This window comes from Colias croceus, chromosome 7, assembly GCF_905220415.1.
Source record: "Colias croceus chromosome 7, ilColCroc2.1".
Lineage (NCBI taxonomy): Eukaryota > Metazoa > Arthropoda > Insecta > Lepidoptera > Pieridae > Colias > Colias croceus.
The window spans coordinates 9,496,525-9,520,614 of NC_059543.1; the positions used below are offsets into that span (position 1 = coordinate 9,496,525).

The 24,090-nt window shown below is 32.7% G+C and overlaps 1 protein-coding gene across 8 annotated transcripts in view; it reads left to right on the forward strand.

Moving 5' to 3' along the window:
• The window catches only part of LOC123693459 (poly(rC)-binding protein 3), a 132,190-nt gene that overhangs the window by 34,115 nt on the left and 73,985 nt on the right, over window positions 1-24,090 (forward strand). For 7 of the 8 annotated variants that reach the window (XM_045638573.1, XM_045638577.1, XM_045638581.1 and 4 more), the window contains exon 2: window positions 15,279-15,306. The exons of the other annotated variant lie outside the window; for it this stretch is intronic. The gene's annotated coding sequence lies outside the window, so the exon portion shown is untranslated. The remainder of the gene's footprint in view (window positions 1-15,278; window positions 15,307-24,090) is intronic. 8 annotated transcript variants of the gene reach the window in all.

Here is a 24,090-nt window from a genome sequence, read left to right on the forward strand (position 1 = left end):
AGCATGGAGAGGCAAAGTATTAAGTATTAAGTAAGAGTATTTTTTGGTCAAACGGTTAAATTCTATTTCTGTTTACACCGAAAAAGTGAGATTTTATCTCAATTAATTAAAATTGTTTTTCTTAGAGAGTATAACTTTGAACAATTATTAAAATATACTTTCATATTTAAAAAATAAATTTATTCACTGAACTAAATCATTAATAACAGTGATATTAAGACATCGTATTTTTTCAATCAAGATTAAAAAAAATCTCGTTTTCTCTCAAACATAGAGACCACAAAATATACAGATATAGAATTAACTGATTGTTAATGATTCAGTCTTCTAATTAATTATAATATCATTTGATATTGTACAATAAAGTCATTTCATGTATAATATTACTGATTCATTTGAAATGTGAAAATGAAGTCATAAAATTTCATCATGTTAATAATAAATATTGAATGTTGCTTTCAAATCTGATTTCATACGATTAACATAATAATGACCTATAGTTGAAATATTTCCAACATATTTATGACTAGCTGTTGGCCGCAGCTTGGCTTGCGTTGAAAAGAAAAATTTTCATGGTATAAGTTTCCATCCCCTATTTTACCCCTTTAGGGATGAATTTTCTAAAATCCTTTCCTAGGGGACTCCTACGTTATGACATCTACCTACATGCCAAATTTCAGCCCGATACGTCCAGTGGTTTGGGCTGTGCGTTGATAGATCACTATATCAGTCACCTTTGAGTTTTATATATATAGATATAATATATAGATATACAAAGATAGTTTCATTACGTTTACATTTTCCTTTATTTAGATATTAAAATATTACACGAGAGAGACGTATTCGTGAAAGATAATGAAAAAACTTCTAGGTGGTAATATTTACATTTTACATACTTATTAGAAGCATATTATGAATCACAATTATTTTTCAATTATAGCTATCGGTTTCTAGTAATTAATATCAGCTCCTCAGAATCATTAGATAATGAGAGTTCTTCATAAAATACCATTTAAACAATTATTAAGCAACTAGCTTCCGCCCGCGACTCCGTCCGCGCGGATGTCGGTCTTTGCGTGGATGGTTTATTTCTCCATTTTGAGTAACTCGGACAATGACATCTTAAAAATATCTATTGGACCCAAATACAGCTAGGTCTATAATAATACGCAACGTGTGTTCGCGGTACCTACTACAGAACAACGTCTATGGATAACTGAAAAATTGAGATTAATTTTTTTTCTACGTATTTTTCCAGGATAAAAAGTATCCTATTTTACGCCCAGGATAATAAGGTATAATTATACCAAGTTTCATCGAAATCGAACCGGTAGTTTTCACGTGATGTCTTCACATACAGACAGACAGACAGACAGACAGACAAAAATTTTTTTAATCACATATTTGGGTTTGGTATCGATCCAGTAACACCCCCTGCTAGTTATTTTTTCAATATTTTCAATGTACAGAATTGACCCTTCTACAGATTTATTATATGTATAGATATTATCTATGCCAAAGCGGTCACTAAAATCCCCAAGGATATTGTGTAACTCAAAGTCAAGTTAAAGGTAAAAGTTATTGGTTATGTACCCAAATTCTTTGCAACTATCTCAATAATTTATATGAAAGTTTGCACGTTTATTATTAGGGATTTTATTGTTGGGATTTTAATTCTAATGTGGGGTTTCAAAATCCTCTCAGTACAATGTTTGCAAGCAATCTTGCAAAGCAAGATCTGACTGCCTGTTGTATATTATACCAAGATGAAAACACCGTAAAGAAACTAACGTACAAGAGAAATTCTAGTATGACAATAATATTAACGTAATTGCTACTTAAAATCATTAAGCAACAGCTCTTCAGAGGTAAACAAGGAAGCTGCAAGTAAACACAATTTGATACTTTCTTGTTTTTCATTTTACGCGAATGGGGTTAGTAAATAGGATTAAAAAATAATTCCGCCCGTGACCACGCTCACTATAAGAAGCTTGAAACATCTATATAATACCAATGAATAAAAATAAACAGCTATTTTAACAAAATGTATGTGTAAAAATAAATTCAAGTAGAGTCGGTGCCTTAAATAAGTAAAACGTTTTACTTCAAACACCGACTTTGTTTTGACGTGTTTTATACTTTTTAATTTTTAATAATATATGAACCTCATCATTTCTGTTGTAACATAAAACCTCCTCTACTTTTCAATTAATCAGTTATAAGTTATAAATCATTTGAGGAGCATTTAATTCGAAACACCTACCTAAAGTCGGTCTACAAGTTGTATGTCGTCGTGTGGACAGCATAATTCATTTAACTGGTAGGTCGGGTGCAGGACACGAGGGCTTACTGTCACGATCCCGCCTGCCTGTGACATCTCAAACATCCCATTTAAATGTAAAAGGGTCCTCTGTTTTAAGGGTTTTAATTTGGAAAGAGATAATCAAATTATCGCAGAGAAATCTTACTTTGAATTAAATAGAAAACAGGGTTATCCCGCTATTATAACGCACTTAAGAGCTGAATATATTTGACTTATATTTGGTATACATGGTTTAAACCGATCCGTATACATGGTTTAAACCGATCCTTTTTGTATGATAGAGCAAGTGAATACAATATATTAAATACCTGTGATATTTATAACTAAGTTCGGGATAAGTTTAATTAGATTATATTTAATTAGTTTAGAAATGAAAATAGCATATAACAATTATGTTAATTATAAATGGATGAAACTGTATAACAAAATGAAAAAGTTGTATACGTGATATATAAAATACGTGATGCCTTTTCGCTTGATTAATTATGACTTTATAAAAGGAAAAACAATTATACCCGTCCCAAAATATCAAGTTACATTTAATTCCACGCTACCTGCAACTTTATTTTAAATAGAAAGTTTTTATAAAGAAGGATATCATTTTCATCACGTAAATTAAAATTATGACATGAAAATACGAGACGGCGAGTGAAGGGAAATTTCAGAGTCCGTTGAGAAACATTCGCCCTTTAATTTACACGTACAAATCTCTGCATCTAACTTTACCATTAATTAGGGTTCCTTTGCGAGAGTATTTAAGTTATTTGTTTCTCGCTAGCTGTCAGATTATTTAGAGTTGGTTAACTACGGCAAAGCATTTAAGCAAAGTTTGGACTTAAATTACGGTTATTAAAAAAGAAAATAATGCCTGTTTTGTATAAATTCTTGCGAAATATTATTTTAAGTTTAACTCAACATTGTTTAGATCATAAAATATATTATTTTTTCACTTTGAATAAATTACTTATTTATAGACGCTACTTCGTATATTTTATGTTATATTGTGTTATTGTATTGTAAACATTTACAAATAAATATATGACTATAATAAACTCTTCTTTTTGTTATATTGTACTTGACAATTAAGCGGTATTTGGAAGGGATAAAACTCCACTAGTGCTAATAATAGTAGGTATTTAACTAAGCGGATTTAGGAGGAAAGAAAAGTAAATAAGAAAACGACCTTGCGTAATCTGTTTGAGTGTTTATCGTCGCTAACCATCATTAACTCAAGAGGATATTTTTGTAAATTGTATTGATCTTATCTATACTAATATTATAAAGCTGAAGAGTTTGTTTGAACGCGCTAATCTTTTAGTTAGTCCGATTTGAAAAATTCTTTCGGTGTAAGGTAACCCATTTATCGAGTAAGACTATAGGCAGATAGGCTATATAATTATAATCACGCTAAGACTAACTGAAGCGGAGCCACGTGGGTGAATCTGCTAGCTAGGTGCATATATTATACCTAGGTACATACTAGCTAGATACCTGATATTAATATTATTATTTTTTTATTTTCACATCTCAAATTGTAGTATTTTTTGAATTTTTCGCTAACATTTGAGAGACACTCGAAACTAAATGGAAAACAATTAAAACTTAACTATATCAACGACGAGAGACAGTGTTCAAATAAACATTGTTGAATAACCTATGCAAATTTATAGAATAACAAACGAGGTCCATAAAGCTAATCTAATAAATTCATTAATAATACCTTTTTGCAATAACACTTAGCGGAATAATCGCAAAGCGGTGCCATTACTACATTAATATTTTAGTCCATTTGTAGCTCGCTATGAGCAAGTAAATTAGGGATTGTTCTGTGGCTGTGTAATGCTGTAATGGCTTATGTGTTCACTGCGCTCCGACCAAGGTTTGTCAGTAATACAAATTTACGACTTGTTACCCACCAAATTGAACGTTGTCAATTGACCAACGTGTAATGAACCACAGATGGCTCATTCAAATCAAATATTTCGGTAAGTATGTATAATCTGTCTTTTGCCATTTTGCGTCGGTATAATATAATTTTCGTTGTAGGTAATTATTATTTGGTTTTTACTTTTTATTTTATATGTAAAATAATACAAAAAAGGTAAAGTTTAATTTCAAATTGACAACAAACATTCTCTTCTAGGAAAATTATAAGTGAAAAAGTTAAACCGTCAAAAGTATTGCGTATTTGTCCATTAAAGGCCGGCAAAGCACCTGTAACACTCCTTGTGTTACAAGTGTTTATGGGCGGTGGTGACCACTTAACATCAGGTGGCCCACCTGCTCCTTTGCTTGCTCTGACATAAAAAAAAAAAGAAAAGTCAAAACATTATTAATATACAAAATTGTATACAAATCAAGAATAATAACTCCAACTTCTATAAAAGTCAACAATTTAATTAATAACTGATGTTACTGGCTATTTTGGTTCCATGTAACTTTTAACCAATACAAATTAACTTAGGTTTAAGTATATATTTTAGTTTCGTTGTGAACTGGTGTATAAAATAGTTCGGTCCTATACAAAACAATTCAAATAACTTCAAAAGGGTGATTCAACCCTATTTTCCTTATGCGTACCGTTTCTCTTTGAGTACTAATGGCAAATATATAATATAATAATAATATGTTCACTTAGAATTGACCACAGCGATTTCTTTTATAAGCTTTTTTTATACAACTTCAGTTATACCTGGTAAAAACTTAACGTGGGTTTTATTAAAAATATTTTATTTACAAAAAAATAATAAAACATTTATTTTGCAAAGTTCATACGAAAACATTTATAAATGTAACTGCCTGCGGCTACATTTGACTTCTACCTTGAACATTTTCAAACTTCATATAAAATTATAATGAAACTGCTTCAGGATATGAAATTCGTAAAAAAAAATAACGCTTACAAGAGTGATATTGTGATAATGCTTTTAAATTGACTATAAAAGACATTCTCCTTAAAAAAATACGTTCGTAAGAAACTGTAGATATTTATTAAAAAGCCTATTAACGATACTGTAAAAGATAATTAATGTGTCTATAATAGGCAAAGATAGTGAAGAGATTTAGTGACGTTGTTAGACCGTGTGACCCCATTAATATAGATGCTGAAACGTCCATTGCTTTTAATAGTTAAAAGGAATTAGGCATAACACCCGGTTAAGCACACGCCTAGTTATAGCATACCTCCTCAGATAATCCGCACAAAGGGACAACAAATTAATAATTTACCGAGGTGTGAAATTGTCTACATTGTATGAGGGAATTTATTTATGTTTTTTTGTACACTAGGGAAATCTTCAGTGATGGCAAATGGGCTGGTGGATGATAAGTGATCACCGTCGCCTATCCACTGGAAACGTGACAAATGAATCCCTCACTCGAAATGAAAGAATAAGAAATATATTCGAATGCTAAATGACCTATCATTTAAGACTAAGAAAAGTACCGCTTAATAAGGATCTAACTTTTGAGGACAATTTCGCAGACCTATTTGTTCTACAATATCATTATTACGTCACAAATTGTTTAATATATTCTCTGCAATAATCCTAAACAGCGAACACAAACTCTATGAGTAAATAGAACTCGATTCATAACTTTGAAAGCTGTAACTTATGAATGTGGTGTGTTCTTGACGTCGTCAATCCACGTAACTTTATTAGTTGCTATTTGTCAATGCTATTGTGCAAGTTTAAAGAGGTCGGATTTGTATATCATACATTATACGCGGAGGTCAAAGTTAACGCCTTGTTATATTTTTGTTGTGGAGTTGTTATATTGCTCGTATTTTACGAGGATACTATTTTTAGAGGGATTATTCAAGATTAGAGATGGTTCGGCAAAACAAAAGAAGGCTCTACATAAAATATAAACTTACGCCATAATATTCAAATAACAAGAGATTTCATAATCAATCTAAATTAGATATTAAACAAAAAATATGAATAGGTAGTTTTTTAAAGACTAATCCAGCCATCATAAAAGACAAATTACCTTTATTATAGCACCCTTAAGAATTGGATAAGGGGCATAAACAGCATTGTATTGTTTCGCATGAATGAGCGTGAACGAAATCTTAACCCTTGTACTTTCTCTTTCTATTTGTAACTCCCGTTCAATCCACAATTAGCTTCAAGATCCACAATACATTGGAAACTAATTATTGCTGAACGCGCTACGGTCGATTGACTTAGCTACGAAGCGTGCACAGCTACATTAAGGATGAATACAAAGTCACAAGTATTCTGTCAATGTACATATACATTTATACGTATAAGACTAGTACAGTATTATATTATTATATCTTTGCTTTTACTTTATTAACGTTTAAATTTTGAAGTGAATCTTCTTGCACATACGCTCTTTTTTTGTTAGTTCTCCTTTATTAGATGATTTTATGTGCATCTAGCACATAAAATCCTGTAGGTATTTATTTACATGTGAATCATTTACACGTACATGTACAAATATAACTAAATATCAATTAACTACGCCGAACAAATGTTTATAAGTTTACATAATATTTATTCATAGATTAATTAATTGTAAATTGGTTTCGTTGTTAAAATGTATGCTTTTAATTAATTTTAAACAATTGGATTACAAAAAAATTATGTTTTTTTTTATTGTATAAGCTGAGATGTGGCCTAAGATGGAGCGCGCTTCCCTAGATGGTACCTGTTCACTCTTTTATTGAAGACCTCCAAAGAGACTTTGAGTTTATTTTAATTATAACTTGTAAGTTATAGTTAAAAGGTATGGTTCATTTTTTAATAAGAATAAGAAATATAAAGCAAGACACGTCATAAAATTTCCGTAGCAGTAGTGTTGTAGAAATATCAGTATACCCAGTACCCACACATAAATTGTATAAATAAACATTTCTGTCTCTATTGGTTATGATTGATATTCCCTGAAACTCCTTTTAAACAATTCACTTGATTCCCATAAGGGATCGCTTAACCTTAAATTGTTAGAGAAATTGCTACCTCCGAGTACGGCGAAGAACAAAGCAGTTTTTTGTAAACAAACTGCGATGGGAGCTGGTAATGAATGTGGCGTAACAAAGCGCCGAATGCAGGCCTCATTAGCTATTCACTCGTTGTACCTGCCTTAAAAATCATTTACAAAAGTCTTGATGAATGCTAGACCCCGTATTTCAGTCGCCGACACTCGCCATACAAAATTATAATACGAATTATTTGCGGTTTAAATATTATGCAAGGATACAGCATTGTGCGATTAAAACGCTTTGTGAAACGACTCAGTAGAATAGTATCGAATTTGATGGTATTTAATGTACAAACATAATCCATAATCAATGTTTAATTGTAAGTGTTTTTTTTTCTAAAATGTAACATTTTACACAATCATTTTAGGTACATATACACAATAAAGGTATACATAAGAAGAACACCAATAACTTAGTATAGATACGTAACTATACATCGTTATGATTTAACAATACTACAAATTTACATACCTAGATGTCCCATTGCACTTCAAATAATCAACAAACAAGCAAAATAAACAAGGAAAACGTTGCGCCTTAGTTGCGCCATACAACAAAGAGTCAAAATAATTTATTACTTATAATATTATATTCTCGCGTTATTGTTTAATTAACTGCGAATATTACACACGGAGCGTGCACCTTTAATATGTAGAACTGAAGTTAGCTAGCGTGTTATATCAATACACTAGCTTTCCGCCAGCGGCCGTGTCAAAGAAAAGTGCGCATAGTTCCCGTTTCTGTGGGATTTCCGGGATAAACCTATCCTATGTCCATTATTAGGTCTCAAGCTATCTCTGTGCCTAATTTGAAGTAAATCCATTCAGTACCTTTTAAGTTTAGAATGGACTTGCATACAAAAAACAGACGTAAACAGGCAAAAATTCTAAAAACTATATTTTTGCCTTCGATATCGATAGATCACGCCCCAAGTATTCTTTGAAAAAAATCAATGTACAGTTTTGACTTTCCAGCGTTTTCATTATACTTACCTATAGATTTAGTCGGTTCAGCTAGCGCAAAATTCGGGAAGATTTAAAGCCGTACATACAATCAAAATTCAGCACTTAGTGAATTATACGAGTTCCATCGCAAACCTCTGTTATCTGACGTTTACCACACCACGCTCTCGTGTGATGGGTGACTGATTTATGCAACGGCGTAAACAGAAGGAATGTTTGTTTAAATAACAATAGTTTTTTGAAATGCTAGGAAAGTGACCGGCGACTATATAAAAATGTGTATCTATTAAATGTTGTTTATAAATTCGTAGTCACTAATATTACTCAAAACACAAGTTAAGGTCACCTTCATAATAAACGGTTAAGTAATTTTAAAGCTCCATAATATTTCTTTGCAGAAAATAATACCCATAGAGTGACAAGCTTGTAGCCTCATTCTTATTCTATTTGACGCGCGCAAGGTGAAACCATGGTGAGACATAATGAAAATTTATACTCAATAAAAAATCCACGTTCATCCTTCATAAAGTAGAAAAAGCATCATAAAAGCGGTAATTAAGACTCCCAATTTTATTAATTCCCATTGTTTGGTTAATTGTTCCTTGAAGCGGGATTAATTAAGATAAATTATGATTCAAACGAGGATTATTGTCCCAATGGAGCACGTAACAGACGAGCTCAAATACGATTAAAACATCTTCAGAATTATAAACTTTTTATACTTGGGTTTTAATTGTTTTACAAATACTTATGGAACACTGATTTCTTCGTTTGCCTAATTGCTTCTTCTGTTTAATATGTTAAAATATAAAAAAATACGCACTAATTTTTTACATAGTAATATAGCTCTACATTAGAGAGATATTTGTAAGACAAGGCAATGATTAGTTTATATTCGGTATATTTACCGCACAATAAGATGCAAATGCTAAAATAAAAGAGGTAACCTGTTGTAGCGTGGATACAATATATGCGACCGTGTATATCGCGGCGGTAGGCGCAGCACGAGCGTGCCCGTACGCAGGTCACGCGAATGTTTATACACGGCCGATACGCTACTTGTGTGACTATGCACACTGAGTGAACGCCTTCGTAGCTGGTTCACGTCCACTCCCGACGCTTCTGCTAGCGTCCGTGGAAAACGCGGTGTGCCGTCACAGCCCGTATGTAGACGCGAGGGATTTATTCCGCGAGCGAAGCACGCGGGCTTCGCTATAATAACGTAGCGAAATAAAAGTCAGCGTTACTTCTTTTCAATGTAGAGCTTTCAAGGGCTGGTGAGATCTTCAATTCCGTGCGTAGAGAGCGTTGTGTTCCGTTGACTGCGAGAGCTTGACTGAGCTTTACTTCACTTGACTCATTTTACCTACGCTCGACGGAGGGGTTACCAAAGTAAAGTTTTACCGCACGGAGAGCCGGTGCTCTCCGATCAAATCGTACGATACGTGTACTATCTACCAGCCCTTTTCTTGCTCGTAACTTTATTCATTTCCAACATATAATAATACAAACACTATTTTCTTAAAAATAGCCAAAAATACGTTTACAATGAAATACGATTCGTCATATAAAATAATTACAAACATACACAAATTCGAAGGTTACTACTAAACTTGCACATAACTTGTACCACACTTTTACAATATTGAAATTAACTTCAAATTCTCTTTATCTTACTCGTAAGAAATTATCAAAATTAACATATAACAAAATTCTCTATTACGAAGTATAATTCACATTTCCATAATATTTACTCGTTATTAAATAAACTGGTTCTAAAAGCGCATGCATAGCACAATGCTCACACATGTAATGTAGCCTCATATGCTGCGCTAACGTAATATTTCGTAAAGATTTTACAAAACACAACTACGTATTAATGCAAAATATTAACAATATTTTAAGTTTACAATAACAACGTCATCACCGTAATATGTGAGAAGTTTCCATAATGAACTATATAATACCAACAAAATCAACAATTCTACACTATAGCGAGATAACGACTACGTAATACTCGTTCGTCATTGGTTACCGTACTTACTGACTTGCTCGTATTGAGCACTGTGCGGTCTTATCCGTCTTACACACTAAATTATTTTCCTAAACATACTTGTATTACAACGACGTTACGTCGATCGCTAACATCCTCCCCCTCGTGCATAGCACTAACCTCTGTGATTAGCGATCGATGATATTCCACTCAAGTTGTTGTAGATTGTTATCCCATCAGGATCAAATTTTCTATATTTCCAATTCCCATGTTGTTTGGGGGGCCAGTGTACTCGACGATTAATAATTTCACCATAGTGAACATTCGGCTTTTGTTTCATATTATATTGAGAGGGCACTCTTTGTCTAAATGCCTTTGTAGGAGACATGTTAGAACAATTACCGTAACTTTTATATCGGCCCTTTCTCGTCACATGTTCATATTTTCTATTAATTAATTTCATATTGCAAGTATTATTATGCGTTGTAAGTGCATAATCTTTCACTTGTAGGCCTCGTGTTATTTTTAAGCTTTGCTTTATAAAATTAGGCTTTACATTGCCTGGATTTGCATAGAAACAGGTATTCACAACATTTACTGACCTCGTGTTATTTCTATCAATTCCATGAAGCACCCAACCTAGCGCTGTTCGTGATGCCACCGGTTGTCCTGTTCTTCCTTTTCGTATTTGTTTAGACTCCATGAGTCTCCAATTATCTTGCCCGATTAGTAACAAAGGCGCTTTAGCCTCGTAATAAAGTTGTTCAGCAAACTCACGTAGATGGCGATACTGTTCGATACGTTCTTTGATAAGAAACTGCGGGGCTAGTTTTAAATTGTCCACTGTACACACTTGGTTTATTTGTCGCACTTTGTCACTATGTACACCTTTTAATTTTAAGTTCAACACTATAGATTGACTATTTACAATGTTTTTTCCACCCACTGTTTGTAACACAAGTTCTGTTTTTACACCACTAGCGCCAATACGATTTGCTACTGATGAGTCTAGCAACGTCACTGTAGACCCTTCGTCTAATAAAGCCATGATCTTTTCAGAGCCCTTTGGCCCAAAAACTTGTACTTCAACCATTTTCAAGTAAGCTCGTGACATATTTGTTGCACACACGTTATTTACTGCATTCGTTATTGGTTCGCAAGTCACATTATCGCTGTCTCGCTCTTGCACGGCGTAATCTACATGCAAAAGCGAGTGATGCCACCGTTTACATTTTTTACAAGGTGGTTTTCTACAATTTTCCTTTCTATGTTTTCCTTTTAAACAATTGAAGCACACACGATTCTTTTTTACCACATCCCAACGTTCATGTGTGGATAATTTCATAAATTGTGGGCACTCACTTAACACGTGGTCTTTCTTGCAGTGAAGGCACGTGTCCTTACTTTCACTGACACTATAATTTGCCGTATGTTCATTCGTAACATTGTTTCCTTCACTATAATACACATTCTTCCGATTTGTTCTCCAATTGTTTGTTTCACCAAGACTCACATGAGATCCACATCTATCTGCTTCCCGATTCAACCACTGTGAAACACGTGTTATATCGGACACACTATGTTCTTCGTCGCCGATGTAGTCATACCACCGATATAGAAACGATTGTGGTAGTTTTTCTAGTATTAGTTTCACAATGTGTGGCGCAAGCAAGTACTCGGGTCGCTTAAGGCCCTTAATAGCAGCTACACTATTATTAATTTGGCTCGCAAACATACATACGTCCCGTGGATCATCGGTTATTCTTCTCAATGCTTGTAGTTTGTCTAACTCAGCTAGAACCAAAGCGTCTGTTCTACCGTAGCGGCGTCTGAGCGAGTCGATGACGTCATTCGGCTTAGCGGCTGAATAAAGCAAGCTTTTTATTGCTTCACGTGCACGACCCTTTATTGCTCTGCGTAATCGCGCCATGTTTTGTACATCATTAAACAATGGGGCTGTATTCTCATAAACTGTTTTGAATGCAATCCATTCATCACTACTGCCGACAAAGAACGGCAATTCGTGCATATAATTTGGTTGCGACGCCGCGGCCGCCGTGTTATTTTTTGTGCATATAACTTCTTTTAATGCATCCGCCAATGTTTGCACTTCGATGAATTTTGATGTAACATTTTCATTTTTTATGTCAAGCGAACATAAGTTGGCAGCGCGCTCTCCATCCAATACCGCTGTCTTTTTCGTATTTTCACAGCACTCCGTCGTAAATTCGTTATCATCAATCGTAGAGTCATCAATTTCTTCATCGCATTGTGCAATTTCCAATCTAACACGCGATAGACGTGCAGCTGCTTGTGCTACTTCATATTCCCGCTGTAGCACTTCCTGCTCAGCTTCCAAACGTCGTCTTCGTGCAGCTGACTCTGTGGAGCGTACGGACCTCGCTTTTTCACTTATCGCCCTGTAATAGCGCGCAGAGGTCTCTTCCTTGTTCTCGGCAGTCTGTTGTATATTCAATGTGTCTGTCGTCATAGCAATATTAGTCGGCGTTTGTAAGGACCGACTGTCATCTTCTTTGCTTGACATCTGACGACCTTGTGGAGTATTCTTCTGCGATCTCGTAATTGGCATTTTCACGCGTTTTCCTTTTCAATCGAAGGACCATAAAATACAGTATCTGGCCTGTATTTAACCAAATTGTAATGCAGAATCCGGCTCGAAGGACCAAAAATGTTGTAGCGTGGATACAATATATGCGACCGTGTATATCGCGGCGGTAGGCGCAGCACGAGCGTGCCCGTACGCAGGTCACGCGAATGTTTATACACGGCCGATACGCTACTTGTGTGACTATGCACACTGAGTGAACGCCTTCGTAGCTGGTTCACGTCCACTCCCGACGCTTCTGCTAGCGTCCGTGGAAAACGCGGTGTGCCGTCACAGCCCGTATGTAGACGCGAGGGATTTATTCCGCGAGCGAAGCACGCGGGCTTCGCTATAATAACGTAGCGAAATAAAAGTCAGCGTTACTTCTTTTCAATGTAGAGCTTTCAAGGGCTGGTGAGATCTTCAATTCCGTGCGTAGAGAGCGTTGTGTTCCGTTGACTGCGAGAGCTTGACTGAGCTTTACTTCACTTGACTCATTTTACCTACGCTCGACGGAGGGGTTACCAAAGTAAAGTTTTACCGCACGGAGAGCCGGTGCTCTCCGATCAAATCGTACGATACGTGTACTATCTACCAGCCCTTTTCTTGCTCGTAACTTTATTCATTTCCAACATATAATAATACAAACACTATTTTCTTAAAAATAGCCAAAAATACGTTTACAATGAAATACGATTCGTCATATAAAATAATTACAAACATACACAAATTCGAAGGTTACTACTAAACTTGCACATAACTTGTACCACACTTTTACAATATTGAAATTAACTTCAAATTCTCTTTATCTTACTCGTAAGAAATTATCAAAATTAACATATAACAAAATTCTCTATTACGAAGTATAATTCACATTTCCATAATATTTACTCGTTATTAAATAAACTGGTTCTAAAAGCGCATGCATAGCACAATGCTCACACATGTAATGTAGCCTCATATGCTGCGCTAACGTAATATTTCGTAAAGATTTTACAAAACACAACTACGTATTAATGCAAAATATTAACAATATTTTAAGTTTACAATAACAACGTCATCACCGTAATATGTGAGAAGTTTCCATAATGAACTATATAATACCAACTTGTACATAGTCATAACAAATTGTATCCAAAAATACCAAAAAATAAATTAACAAGCTAAAATACCATTAATAGTCTAACTTACAATTAATATACATGCGATTATAATTATGCTAATCTATATCGACTATAACATAATAATCTATTTACAAACATAATGCTTCATGACTGTTAAAGTGAGAACTACTGTGCAACTATTCGGTATTTATTGTTCGTAACATTTTACAAATACGGCAACAAGAAATAAGCGGTGAAAGTCCTAAATAAGGCATTATTCATTATTTCTTGTCATCTTTAATCTTTACAATTTCCAAATATTACTGCTTTATTTATTTTAATAATTTTACAATTAATGTACCCAGATAACAAAGCTACATAACAATATTATACTTATCGACAATAATGTATCCTTAACCAAATTATTTATTTATCGATACGATATCAAACGATTAATTTACTATTACAAATAAACTACAATTTAATAATTTCAAAAACGTACTATTTAAACAAAATAAACAAAATTAACAATTCTACACTATAGCGAGATAACGACTACGTAATACTCGTTCGTCATTGGTTACCGTACTTACTGACTTGCTCGTATTGAGCACTGTGCGGTCTTATCCGTCTTACACACTAAATTATTTTCCTAAACATACTTGTATTACAACGACGTTACGTCGATCGCTAACATAACCATTTTTTTTTAGTTTTGAATCTGCTATGAACAACGGAATTTATAGTAAATAAAGAGCTAACTATATATTTATTATAACAAAAGTATGAAGCAATATAAAAGGAAATAAAATCACAGAGAATTTCAGCACTAGGGAATTATAATATGACCTATCCATCGCACAGAAGGAAACTAGAAATATTTTTCCCATAATTTTCAACAATTCTTGGCGCCATTGCCAAAAACATATTGATGCAAATAACACAAACGTGACATCATCTCATTAATTCGACAGCGACAACATGGAATATATTTATCTAATATACAAGTACTGATACATAAAGAAGATATGTTTATTAGAGTATTGAAGTAAGGACATTCTGCAGTATTGCAAAAATGTATAGTCGTATCAAGATCATAAAAACAGATAGTGTTAGGTCGAACATCTTCGGCCCTATGCAAATGTAACGATAACACGTTTTAAGGGCCAATAAACTGTTACCTACTCTCTTTTACGACATGATAAGTATATTGCCAGTTTTATGTCCGTTTCTGACTTTTTTGACCGAATTGTTGACATAGAATATTATGTTTTGTTACAGATTTGCAGCGCGCGAGGACATCGTTAAGGTAACACATAAAGCCAGCACTTCGCACATCAAAAAAAATACGCATTAAACTCTCATTGACATTGTTCATTGAAGTCATAAATGTATTCAGTTTTGTAGATGCTGAATGAACAAACATAAAGTATATGCTCTCTATAATGCGGAATGTGGATTAAAAATATAAATCTTATAACTGATGATTATAGTTATAAGTATATATATAAGTTATAATTATAATAGTAGAATATTTTTAATAGAAACTTTCTATTTTCTTTTATTTTGTTATCCGAAAAGCTGAAGAAAAAACGGCGGCAACAGATACATTCACTGGAAACAAGGGATCTTAGACAAACACGTCTTTCTCGACCGTTATATTCTTAACTTATATTTATATCTTTATCTAATTCGTGCCCACGTATTAAATAATCGAATGTATCTGAATTACTTCTTCTAATTTTTTTGGAATATAAAGCTTTAGGTAATTCGTTATTTGACGACGCGGTTGGCGCAGTGGTAAAGTAACTGCCTACTGAGCCGACGGTCCCGGGTTCGATCCCCGGTCAGGGCAAATATTTGTGTGATGAACTCAATTATTTGTTCTTGGGTCTGGGTGTTATTATCTATATATGTATTTATTAAATATTATATTTATCGTCGCCTAGTACCCACAACACAAGCCTTAATTGAGCTTACTGTGGGACTAGGTCGATTTGTGTAATAATGTCCTATAATATTTATTTATTTATTTATTTATTATTTATTTATTTATTTAGTCTACTGCTTGATACTTTTCTGTTGCGTTTACTTATTAATTATTATACGATTTTGTAAATTTCCGGCAACTTCATTTGAATACCTTTTACGGTAAAGGGCAGCAAGCATCTGAACATGAAATATATTACATTTATAGAGTTTATATCTACCTTAGCATTTACATAATTCAAACATTTCTAAAAGTGTATATTCTAAAAAAATCTTTCAGAAGTCATCCGTTTTCACCCTGCATTCCCAAAGTTGACTTAAACAAACAGGGAAAAAGGAAAACAAATAATTAAATAGCCGTTTAATATTTCAGCAGAGCATTGCGGTATTCATTTACAGACATTTTTAACTCCAAGGGCCTAATTTGCAGAATAGGCTCGAACTCAACCAACTCCGAAATACTGTTTATTAATGATATATTGATTAATATAAGACAAGTAAAATCACCCGACAAATATCTTATGAAGCTTTTCAAAGATTCTTGAAACAAATAAACAAACTCTAACATTTAAACATAATAATATACATAGATTAATCGAATCCAATAAGGAATTTCTTTCTAAAGGCTTATTTATTGAAATTGTGATAAATGGCGTTGTTAAACGTGGGATAATATTTTTAATGCTACAGCGCTTTCGCTCCCCCAATAAATTATCGATATTCCTACTTAATATACAAAATTTATGATTATTTATTGGAATTTATTAGTTTCCATTAGCTATAAACACTTCGCTTGTTTTTTAGCTTTTAGCATTCTTTATAGTACCTATTTCTGAATACTATAAAGATTACTGTATTTTTTAATGAATTGGAAAACAATTTTAATTGTTATAAATAATCAATTCAATTTTAATCTACACTCCAAAACGATATTAAACCCTCTATCTCGCTAAACAAACGTTTCTGTTTTATATTATGATTTCAATTACGATTTAGTATTCGAGATAGTAAGTTAAGATTGTCTTAATGAAATCTAGTGTCGACAGTGTTGTAAAGACAAGCTCCAATATTACGAATTTCGGTTGAGTGAAGTCTTTTAATTAAAGAGGGTGAAATTTGACATTGCCAAATGTGGGTGGATCTCCCCATCAATGTCTGCTTGACTACTGATTGTTGAAGCTAAGCTTGTTAGCAACACTGGCCCTACAAGGTACTTGTACCTTCAGGGGGTCCCATAAGCAAGACAGAACTTATTGAAAATGCTCCGCGTCAGAATAACGCCGCTTTAATTTTAATTATTCTTGAAGCCTTGTCAACTTATTCTAAATAATACCAGCTTTTGTTCCGGTAATTAAGTCGACGTAAGGGAAAACAATGAGGTATTCAATGTCGTCATTAACAATTACTTTTATGTCATCAAGTGGGTTTGGGAATGCGTCTTGCGGAATATCGAGATCTTTTTACAGTAGGTATTTTTTACTGCATTTATAATAATTACTTATTAATTTAATGTGTCGTTACTTCATAAAGTATATTCCATACCTTTTTTTCTTATATTCATCGTTATAAATAAGGTATAGAAAGCTACTACGATTGTAAATAACGTATATATTTATATTATTTCGTTGTTGTCAGTTAGAAATTCACAGGAAGCCAACAATAATTTAAAAATCTACTGTCCATTGTCAAGCATTGCAGTTACCATAAAATTGAACAAAATTGACAATAAAGGTGATAGTTAGGTAAGAATTTTACTTAACGGTAATATTATAAAGTATTTCATTATGGACCCTCGGTAATAAGAAACCTCAAAAAACCTCATGGCTCGACGCACCCTTTACTCTGAGAGTCGCTAAAATGCTGATCATAGAATTTCCCTTCCGAGAACAATGTAATAAAAAAGTCGCGGTTTCAGAACAATTTCTTACTCATATTTTTGTTATGTTCATAAGAATCTTCGACTTCTAAATTAGATATCACTTTGAAGAGTGTTTTTGGCATTCCCCAAACTTTTTCTTTGTTTCCTTTTCACATCAATCATGAAGTAAATAATTTAACGTTGAATTGTTTTATTATCATAGGAAACATATGTCATTTTTTAATTTATTAGATATTATACTTGTTGTTCACCCTGACTCCGTCCTTTTCATGTAGGGTCTCCCTTGAAATTTTCATAAAAGAACAAAAGGCGACCTAAAACACTTCCTTAAGGTAAGGTCAGTTGTAAATCTTTCGTGAATAACCTTAGGAATTACGCACATGAGTCACGTAGGCATATGAACCCGGGCGAAGGTCAAGGGACCAACTATGTTGATCTGAGTTACACTATGCATACTGGATAACAATGTGATTATTTCTTTGAATCCATTGTATTTTATAGAATTGAATCCAAAGCCTATATAGTTTTGTTGTTTACATAAATTTTGGCACTGCGACTGGCTATAAAAAAAACATGATTGCAGAGCAAAATGTTATATAATAAGTTACGAAAGATGCAATTACGAATGAAATGAAATGAAATGAAATGAAATGAAATGAAATAATGAAATGAAATGAAATGAAATGAAATGAAATAATGAAATGAAATGAAATAAATTTATTTGTTCATTTTATGTTTTACAATTAAAGTACGACAGTGGATCCCAAACTAATCAAATCTTAATAACGAATCAAATCTTAATTTTTTTATACCATCGTTTTTCAAAAATGTATCATTACTTTGCACAATTTCGGTATTAATATATGATGATGCAATGAGGAAAAGTCATTCCATGCTATGTGACTCGAAGAAAGTCATAAATTTATCATTTACTGACATTCAGCTGTGTGACATAAAGTAGTAAAGTTTTGGATAAGTTCACATGATTTTATTATCTTTGTTTTCCAAACTTCTATTATGGTCACCTGTTTCAATGTGTATGCCATATCATCTTTGTTCTTAACAAACATTAATCCGTTCGGGCCTAAGATCCTTGCTTTTATATCGTGACCCCTCCGCCTCCACAACGTAACAATGGAAACCACAACTAGAAATTTAGTGTAATCCTAATAGTAGGTAATCTTAATTATATCGGTAGTAGCAGGATAATAGCAAAATCGTGTACCAAGAATACCCCAAATCCATTTGCAATGTAACGAAACACGGCCGCAAATGAAATGGTTAGAGATAATTGTTTGTTTTCAGTATGAAATTAGAGTGGAATTGTGGTGTTCAGTGAATGCGGTTCGTGGACAAACCGAATATTAGGTCTACATTATGTAGGTATATGGGACGCCACAATAAGTATTCTTTGGATACGAATCTTTTAGAAACAGATGTATACGATAATGTGTTCTTAGAATACTATAGTAATAGCTTTTTATTGATACGATATTATATTCAGAAAATGTATTAGTTTTGTAATTTGTAATGGAATGGTAGGTATATAGTAAACATATTACCTATGTACAATTCTTACAATAAACAGTAAACATTTGGTGAAATCTGGTGTATTATTATTCTGGAGTATTGTTAACCAATGGGCATCTATTATAGGTAGTACCTATGCTACAGATTAACTACGTTATCAACAAAAATAAAGATATGCACATTGTGTTAAAACCAGTGTATGATTCATTCCGATACGTCTAGTATAGGAAAACAAATACCAAACATGCATTGCTGATCCAAATTGTTTTTAGAATTGTTTGTGATTAGTACTGCTGCTACGCTGTTTGAAGTTGAAAACTCGCTTGTTTATTTTTATGTAACTAGCTTCGAGTTCATTATTTACATTTCATTCTCGTTCCACTCATATGTATTGTACAAGCCTTCCATAAGTAATAGAATAAACCACAAACAAATGTAGATTGAACAACCGCACAAATATTTTGATTTAGGTTACAGTGAATCCGTGAGAATGCTCAATATTTAGCTTACTGCATCGGTATCGTTGGGCGGAAAATAAAATACGAAAGGCACGGCTAAACCGTTGTACGAAGGAATACTCGACAAAATGTAGCAGCGCTGGCGGTAATCGGCTCAACTTAGTAGCACTAATAGCCATTTACTTATTTTTTTTCATTGTTACATCCGATCTGCTCTAATGTAGCGTCATGTTCGACGAAGCTGTAAAGCTGGTATTACACAAGTATACGTATAATTATATATTATATGTATAGATAATGCCTTGTTTTATGCAAGCCAAGTCGAAGTATTCTGGTACGCCTTTTGATCGACGTTTAGGAATAAAAATCGTTAATCAGTCTTGTTTTTTATGTAGTCAACATTTATTTTTATTCACGACTTGTTATTTTATTACGACCTTTTAAAAACAAATGTTTTGATAAAAAAAATATGTTTATATGTATTTAAGACTTATAGTTTACGTATCTATTTGAACAAAACCATTTATCAACACACAAATCCATTCCAAAATTAATATCCAACGCAAAATACATACAGCCCGTATTATTTTGAATAAACCATTTGAGATTCCATTACTCACAAAATTATCATGAACATTGTATAAGTTGCTAGAAAACGTCGTAGTCATTCTGTATTCATTTTTCTTTGTAAATATGCCAGCTCCATATGCCTAGCGGTGTAGACGTTAGCATTTATAAAAAATAGATATAGGGCTTTCTCACAATATAATGCTATGTAAATTTCATGTAAATTGGGCCGAATATTAAATTTTTCGTTAAAGCATCATCATGGCGACACGTAATAAATATTATTAAAACAAACGACGAAACGTTTTGAGCTTGAAGATAAGCAAGATGTATAATTGTATATCTTGCTTATCTTCATATAAGAAGTTAGAATTACTTCTTATTATTCTATCACTGGACTATAAGAATGGGTAACTAAGTACCTTTTAGGTTAGGCTCGAAGGACTAACTTGCAAGTACTACTTTAACATTTATTATATTATAAGAAAGAAAGAATAAAGTAAGGGTTGTTTATAGCTTTCATAGTAGTGATTCAAAAATAATATGAACTTGAACTACAATACAAAATTGTACGACGTAGCGCGTAAAATAATTAGCGTCAATACCAAACAAATTTTAAAAACATATTTTAAATTGTTCATTACATCAGCTAGATTAATCTTCATAATAAGATATAAGATAAGAATAAGTAAAAGATTTCTCATATATATTACAACAAAGGAACAACAAATTACCGGTCAGACGGTACAGCGCCTGCCATTCTCACTTTCATTCAGATAATGGCTCAAGTCTGAAAGTTACCTCAAGTAATTAAGATTGATTCGGTCCTCTATTGACATTTAGTTGGCTTTCAGGTGCCCCAAATTAAATTACATCCCATACAAGTTAGCTAGCATTCGCTTGAGATCAACTGATGCTTGAATTAAGATACGCTATATTTTCTCTAATCAATCCCTCGCTTGAAAGGGGATGAATAAAATAAAAGACAAGTCTAACACCGAAGTAACTTAACAATTTGCTAAATTGCTTCTGTTTTATTGTAGATTACATTTAATTTTTAATAGATTAATGTTTTATGAAGAAGAATAAGTTTTGTGTTCCAATTCTCGCCTTGGCTTTCAAGTTTTTTTTTGTTAATCGCTGAGAGGGAAATAATCATTAATCTAAGTTTACTTTTGAATAATGAAGATTTTGTGGCATCAAAAATTTATAAGTGATAATCTTCCATATAATCTTAAGTCTAAACTAAGTTTTATTATTCTTAGTATTTATATTTCTTATTTTTGAAATGCCTTAAAAGCAATATTACATTATGGCAGTGTAGTTGTTTCTTGATTATCATATAAATTGACATTGCATATATATAAATATATATAAATGCTAAAGGAATGACCGGTAGTTTAATTTTACTTTGAGTTTCAATATATCCAAATTTTCTCTTTATTTACATTATCAATGAACATGTTATGCTTTCATTGGTAAACTATTTGGCAGATTTTTATTTTATTAGGGACGGTGATAGTATAAGCCCCAAGGGACAAACGAAAGGTTGGTTTTCAGCGTAAATCCGGGTTAAATACGGGAAGACTACCATGTAAATATAATGGAAAATATTATACACAGGAAAAATAATTTACCTCAGAAAATATACATTTGCGATGAATGATCACAACATTCGAAAATAATTTGTTATAATGGATTTACTTGTTAATCTTTACTTTAAAACTTGTAGGTAAATATCCAATCTCTGAATTGTATAGAATACAATAATTAATGTAATCCTTATCGTAGATTGTCGTTAATTAGTTTTCTATGACATTGTATTTGTCGCAAGGTTCGAGAGGGTCAATGGTCATTTTATTAAACACTACTGAACGAAGATTAATTCATGTAACATATTGTAACAAATACAGAAAACACTGGCACTGTGATGTGGGTTATTGCTTCATTATTTTCATTCAACAGTCGAAGAATGAACTCGCAGGACTGGCTAGTATGTAAATATATTCTACCTATCATTCCACAGAATTCGTCTAATAATAATACCGTAACAAATTGTATCTAACTTAAAGGGTCTGTAGTCAAAGAGAAATTAATATATTTTTCTCATAAATCCCATAATTACGGTCCGATGTCAAATTCAATTTTGTCAGGAAATATTTTTGATGAAATTTAGAGGATAGAAAATCCATGAAATACGAAACAACATAAAAGGCTGTGACCATAATATAGATAACTACGATTTAAGAAGTGCTATTTAAGATAATCATATTTATTAAAAAGAATTACTTCTGATTTTTTTTTAAGTTTTTAACAACATTCCTTTCATTCTTTAAGAAAATGAACTTCCGTCTTCTTCTATTAATCTAACGTATACAAATAGCATAATTCAAAATAATTGAGTTACAACCCAAATTAATGTTATCCAAATAATGGCAGCAACTCATTACCGACCATCAAACGTAATCTCGCACTCATTAATCTGTATTTTTGTGCGAGTTACGAGCTCATTTATCGAGAGATCTTATGTCATGTGCCTGCTAACAAGATTTACTCAAACAAGTCTCAAATCAGTGAGCGTATCCGTGGAAATTGACATTTAACGCTCCAAAAGTCATTTACGAAAACAAATTTTCATAATGTGCTAGATTTCGTCGTGAATTATTTAAGTGCTCTGTAGGTACTTCGAATTGAAATAAAAGCAGTTTGCAAATAGGATTAGGTTTAAACAAACTTTTGATGTTAAAACATGTTTAGAGAAAAGAACATTTGATGAGATTAACTTTAATTAGTTTTTCGTATGAATGGCGTTTTGATATTTCTATACAGGTAACATTTAACCTTTACATTTAGAATGTTTATTTATTTCAATGCATATCTACATTTTCATATTAAATTATATAAATACAAACATCACGTAACATTTGGCAAACGGCCCGGAAATTGTAAGTCCATCTGGAATCCTAGGATTTTACTTCCTCAGCGGCTAAGCACTGATAACAGTACCCAATACATAGTATGAACAAAGCAGTGAAATGCCTGTCTATATGTCTGCCTAATCTCGCAAGTACGGAAGGATTTGTTCAAACTTCACCAACAGGATTGTACATTTGAAATGGTTCCAGTGTTTATGGACTTACGGCCGTGTTATTGTTTAAATAGAGTGTATTTTTAATTAAATTAAATTTGGCTCTTTACTTTTTATTTTCGGCACGTGGGTGAGGTTTTCATAATTTAATTAAAATTGTAATTACGTGTAAAAATAATAATATTATAAGTAATACACCCAGAGTGAATTAAAATCACAACGAAAAGCCTTAATTATAAAAATATTTAGTAATTTATAATTATAAATTACCTATAGTTCTACTCATATTCTAGAAAATTACAATTTGATTATTCAAAGGGATAGATATAATTAAAGTATAGAGGTATCATACTACCTCTATACTTTAATTATATTAGGAATAATCTCTAGGATTAATCGGATTTGAACAAACATATTTCTAGTTCAAAATTGAACATAATAAGATTTCGTTACCTACGCATTATTTACTTAAGAAAGTCACCAATTAATTTTCAGCAGAATTACGTATTTGTAAGTATCAATTGAATGGAAGAAGAAAAGCAAACTCAAACATTTTGTGTTTAGTAAATTTCTTATTCTATC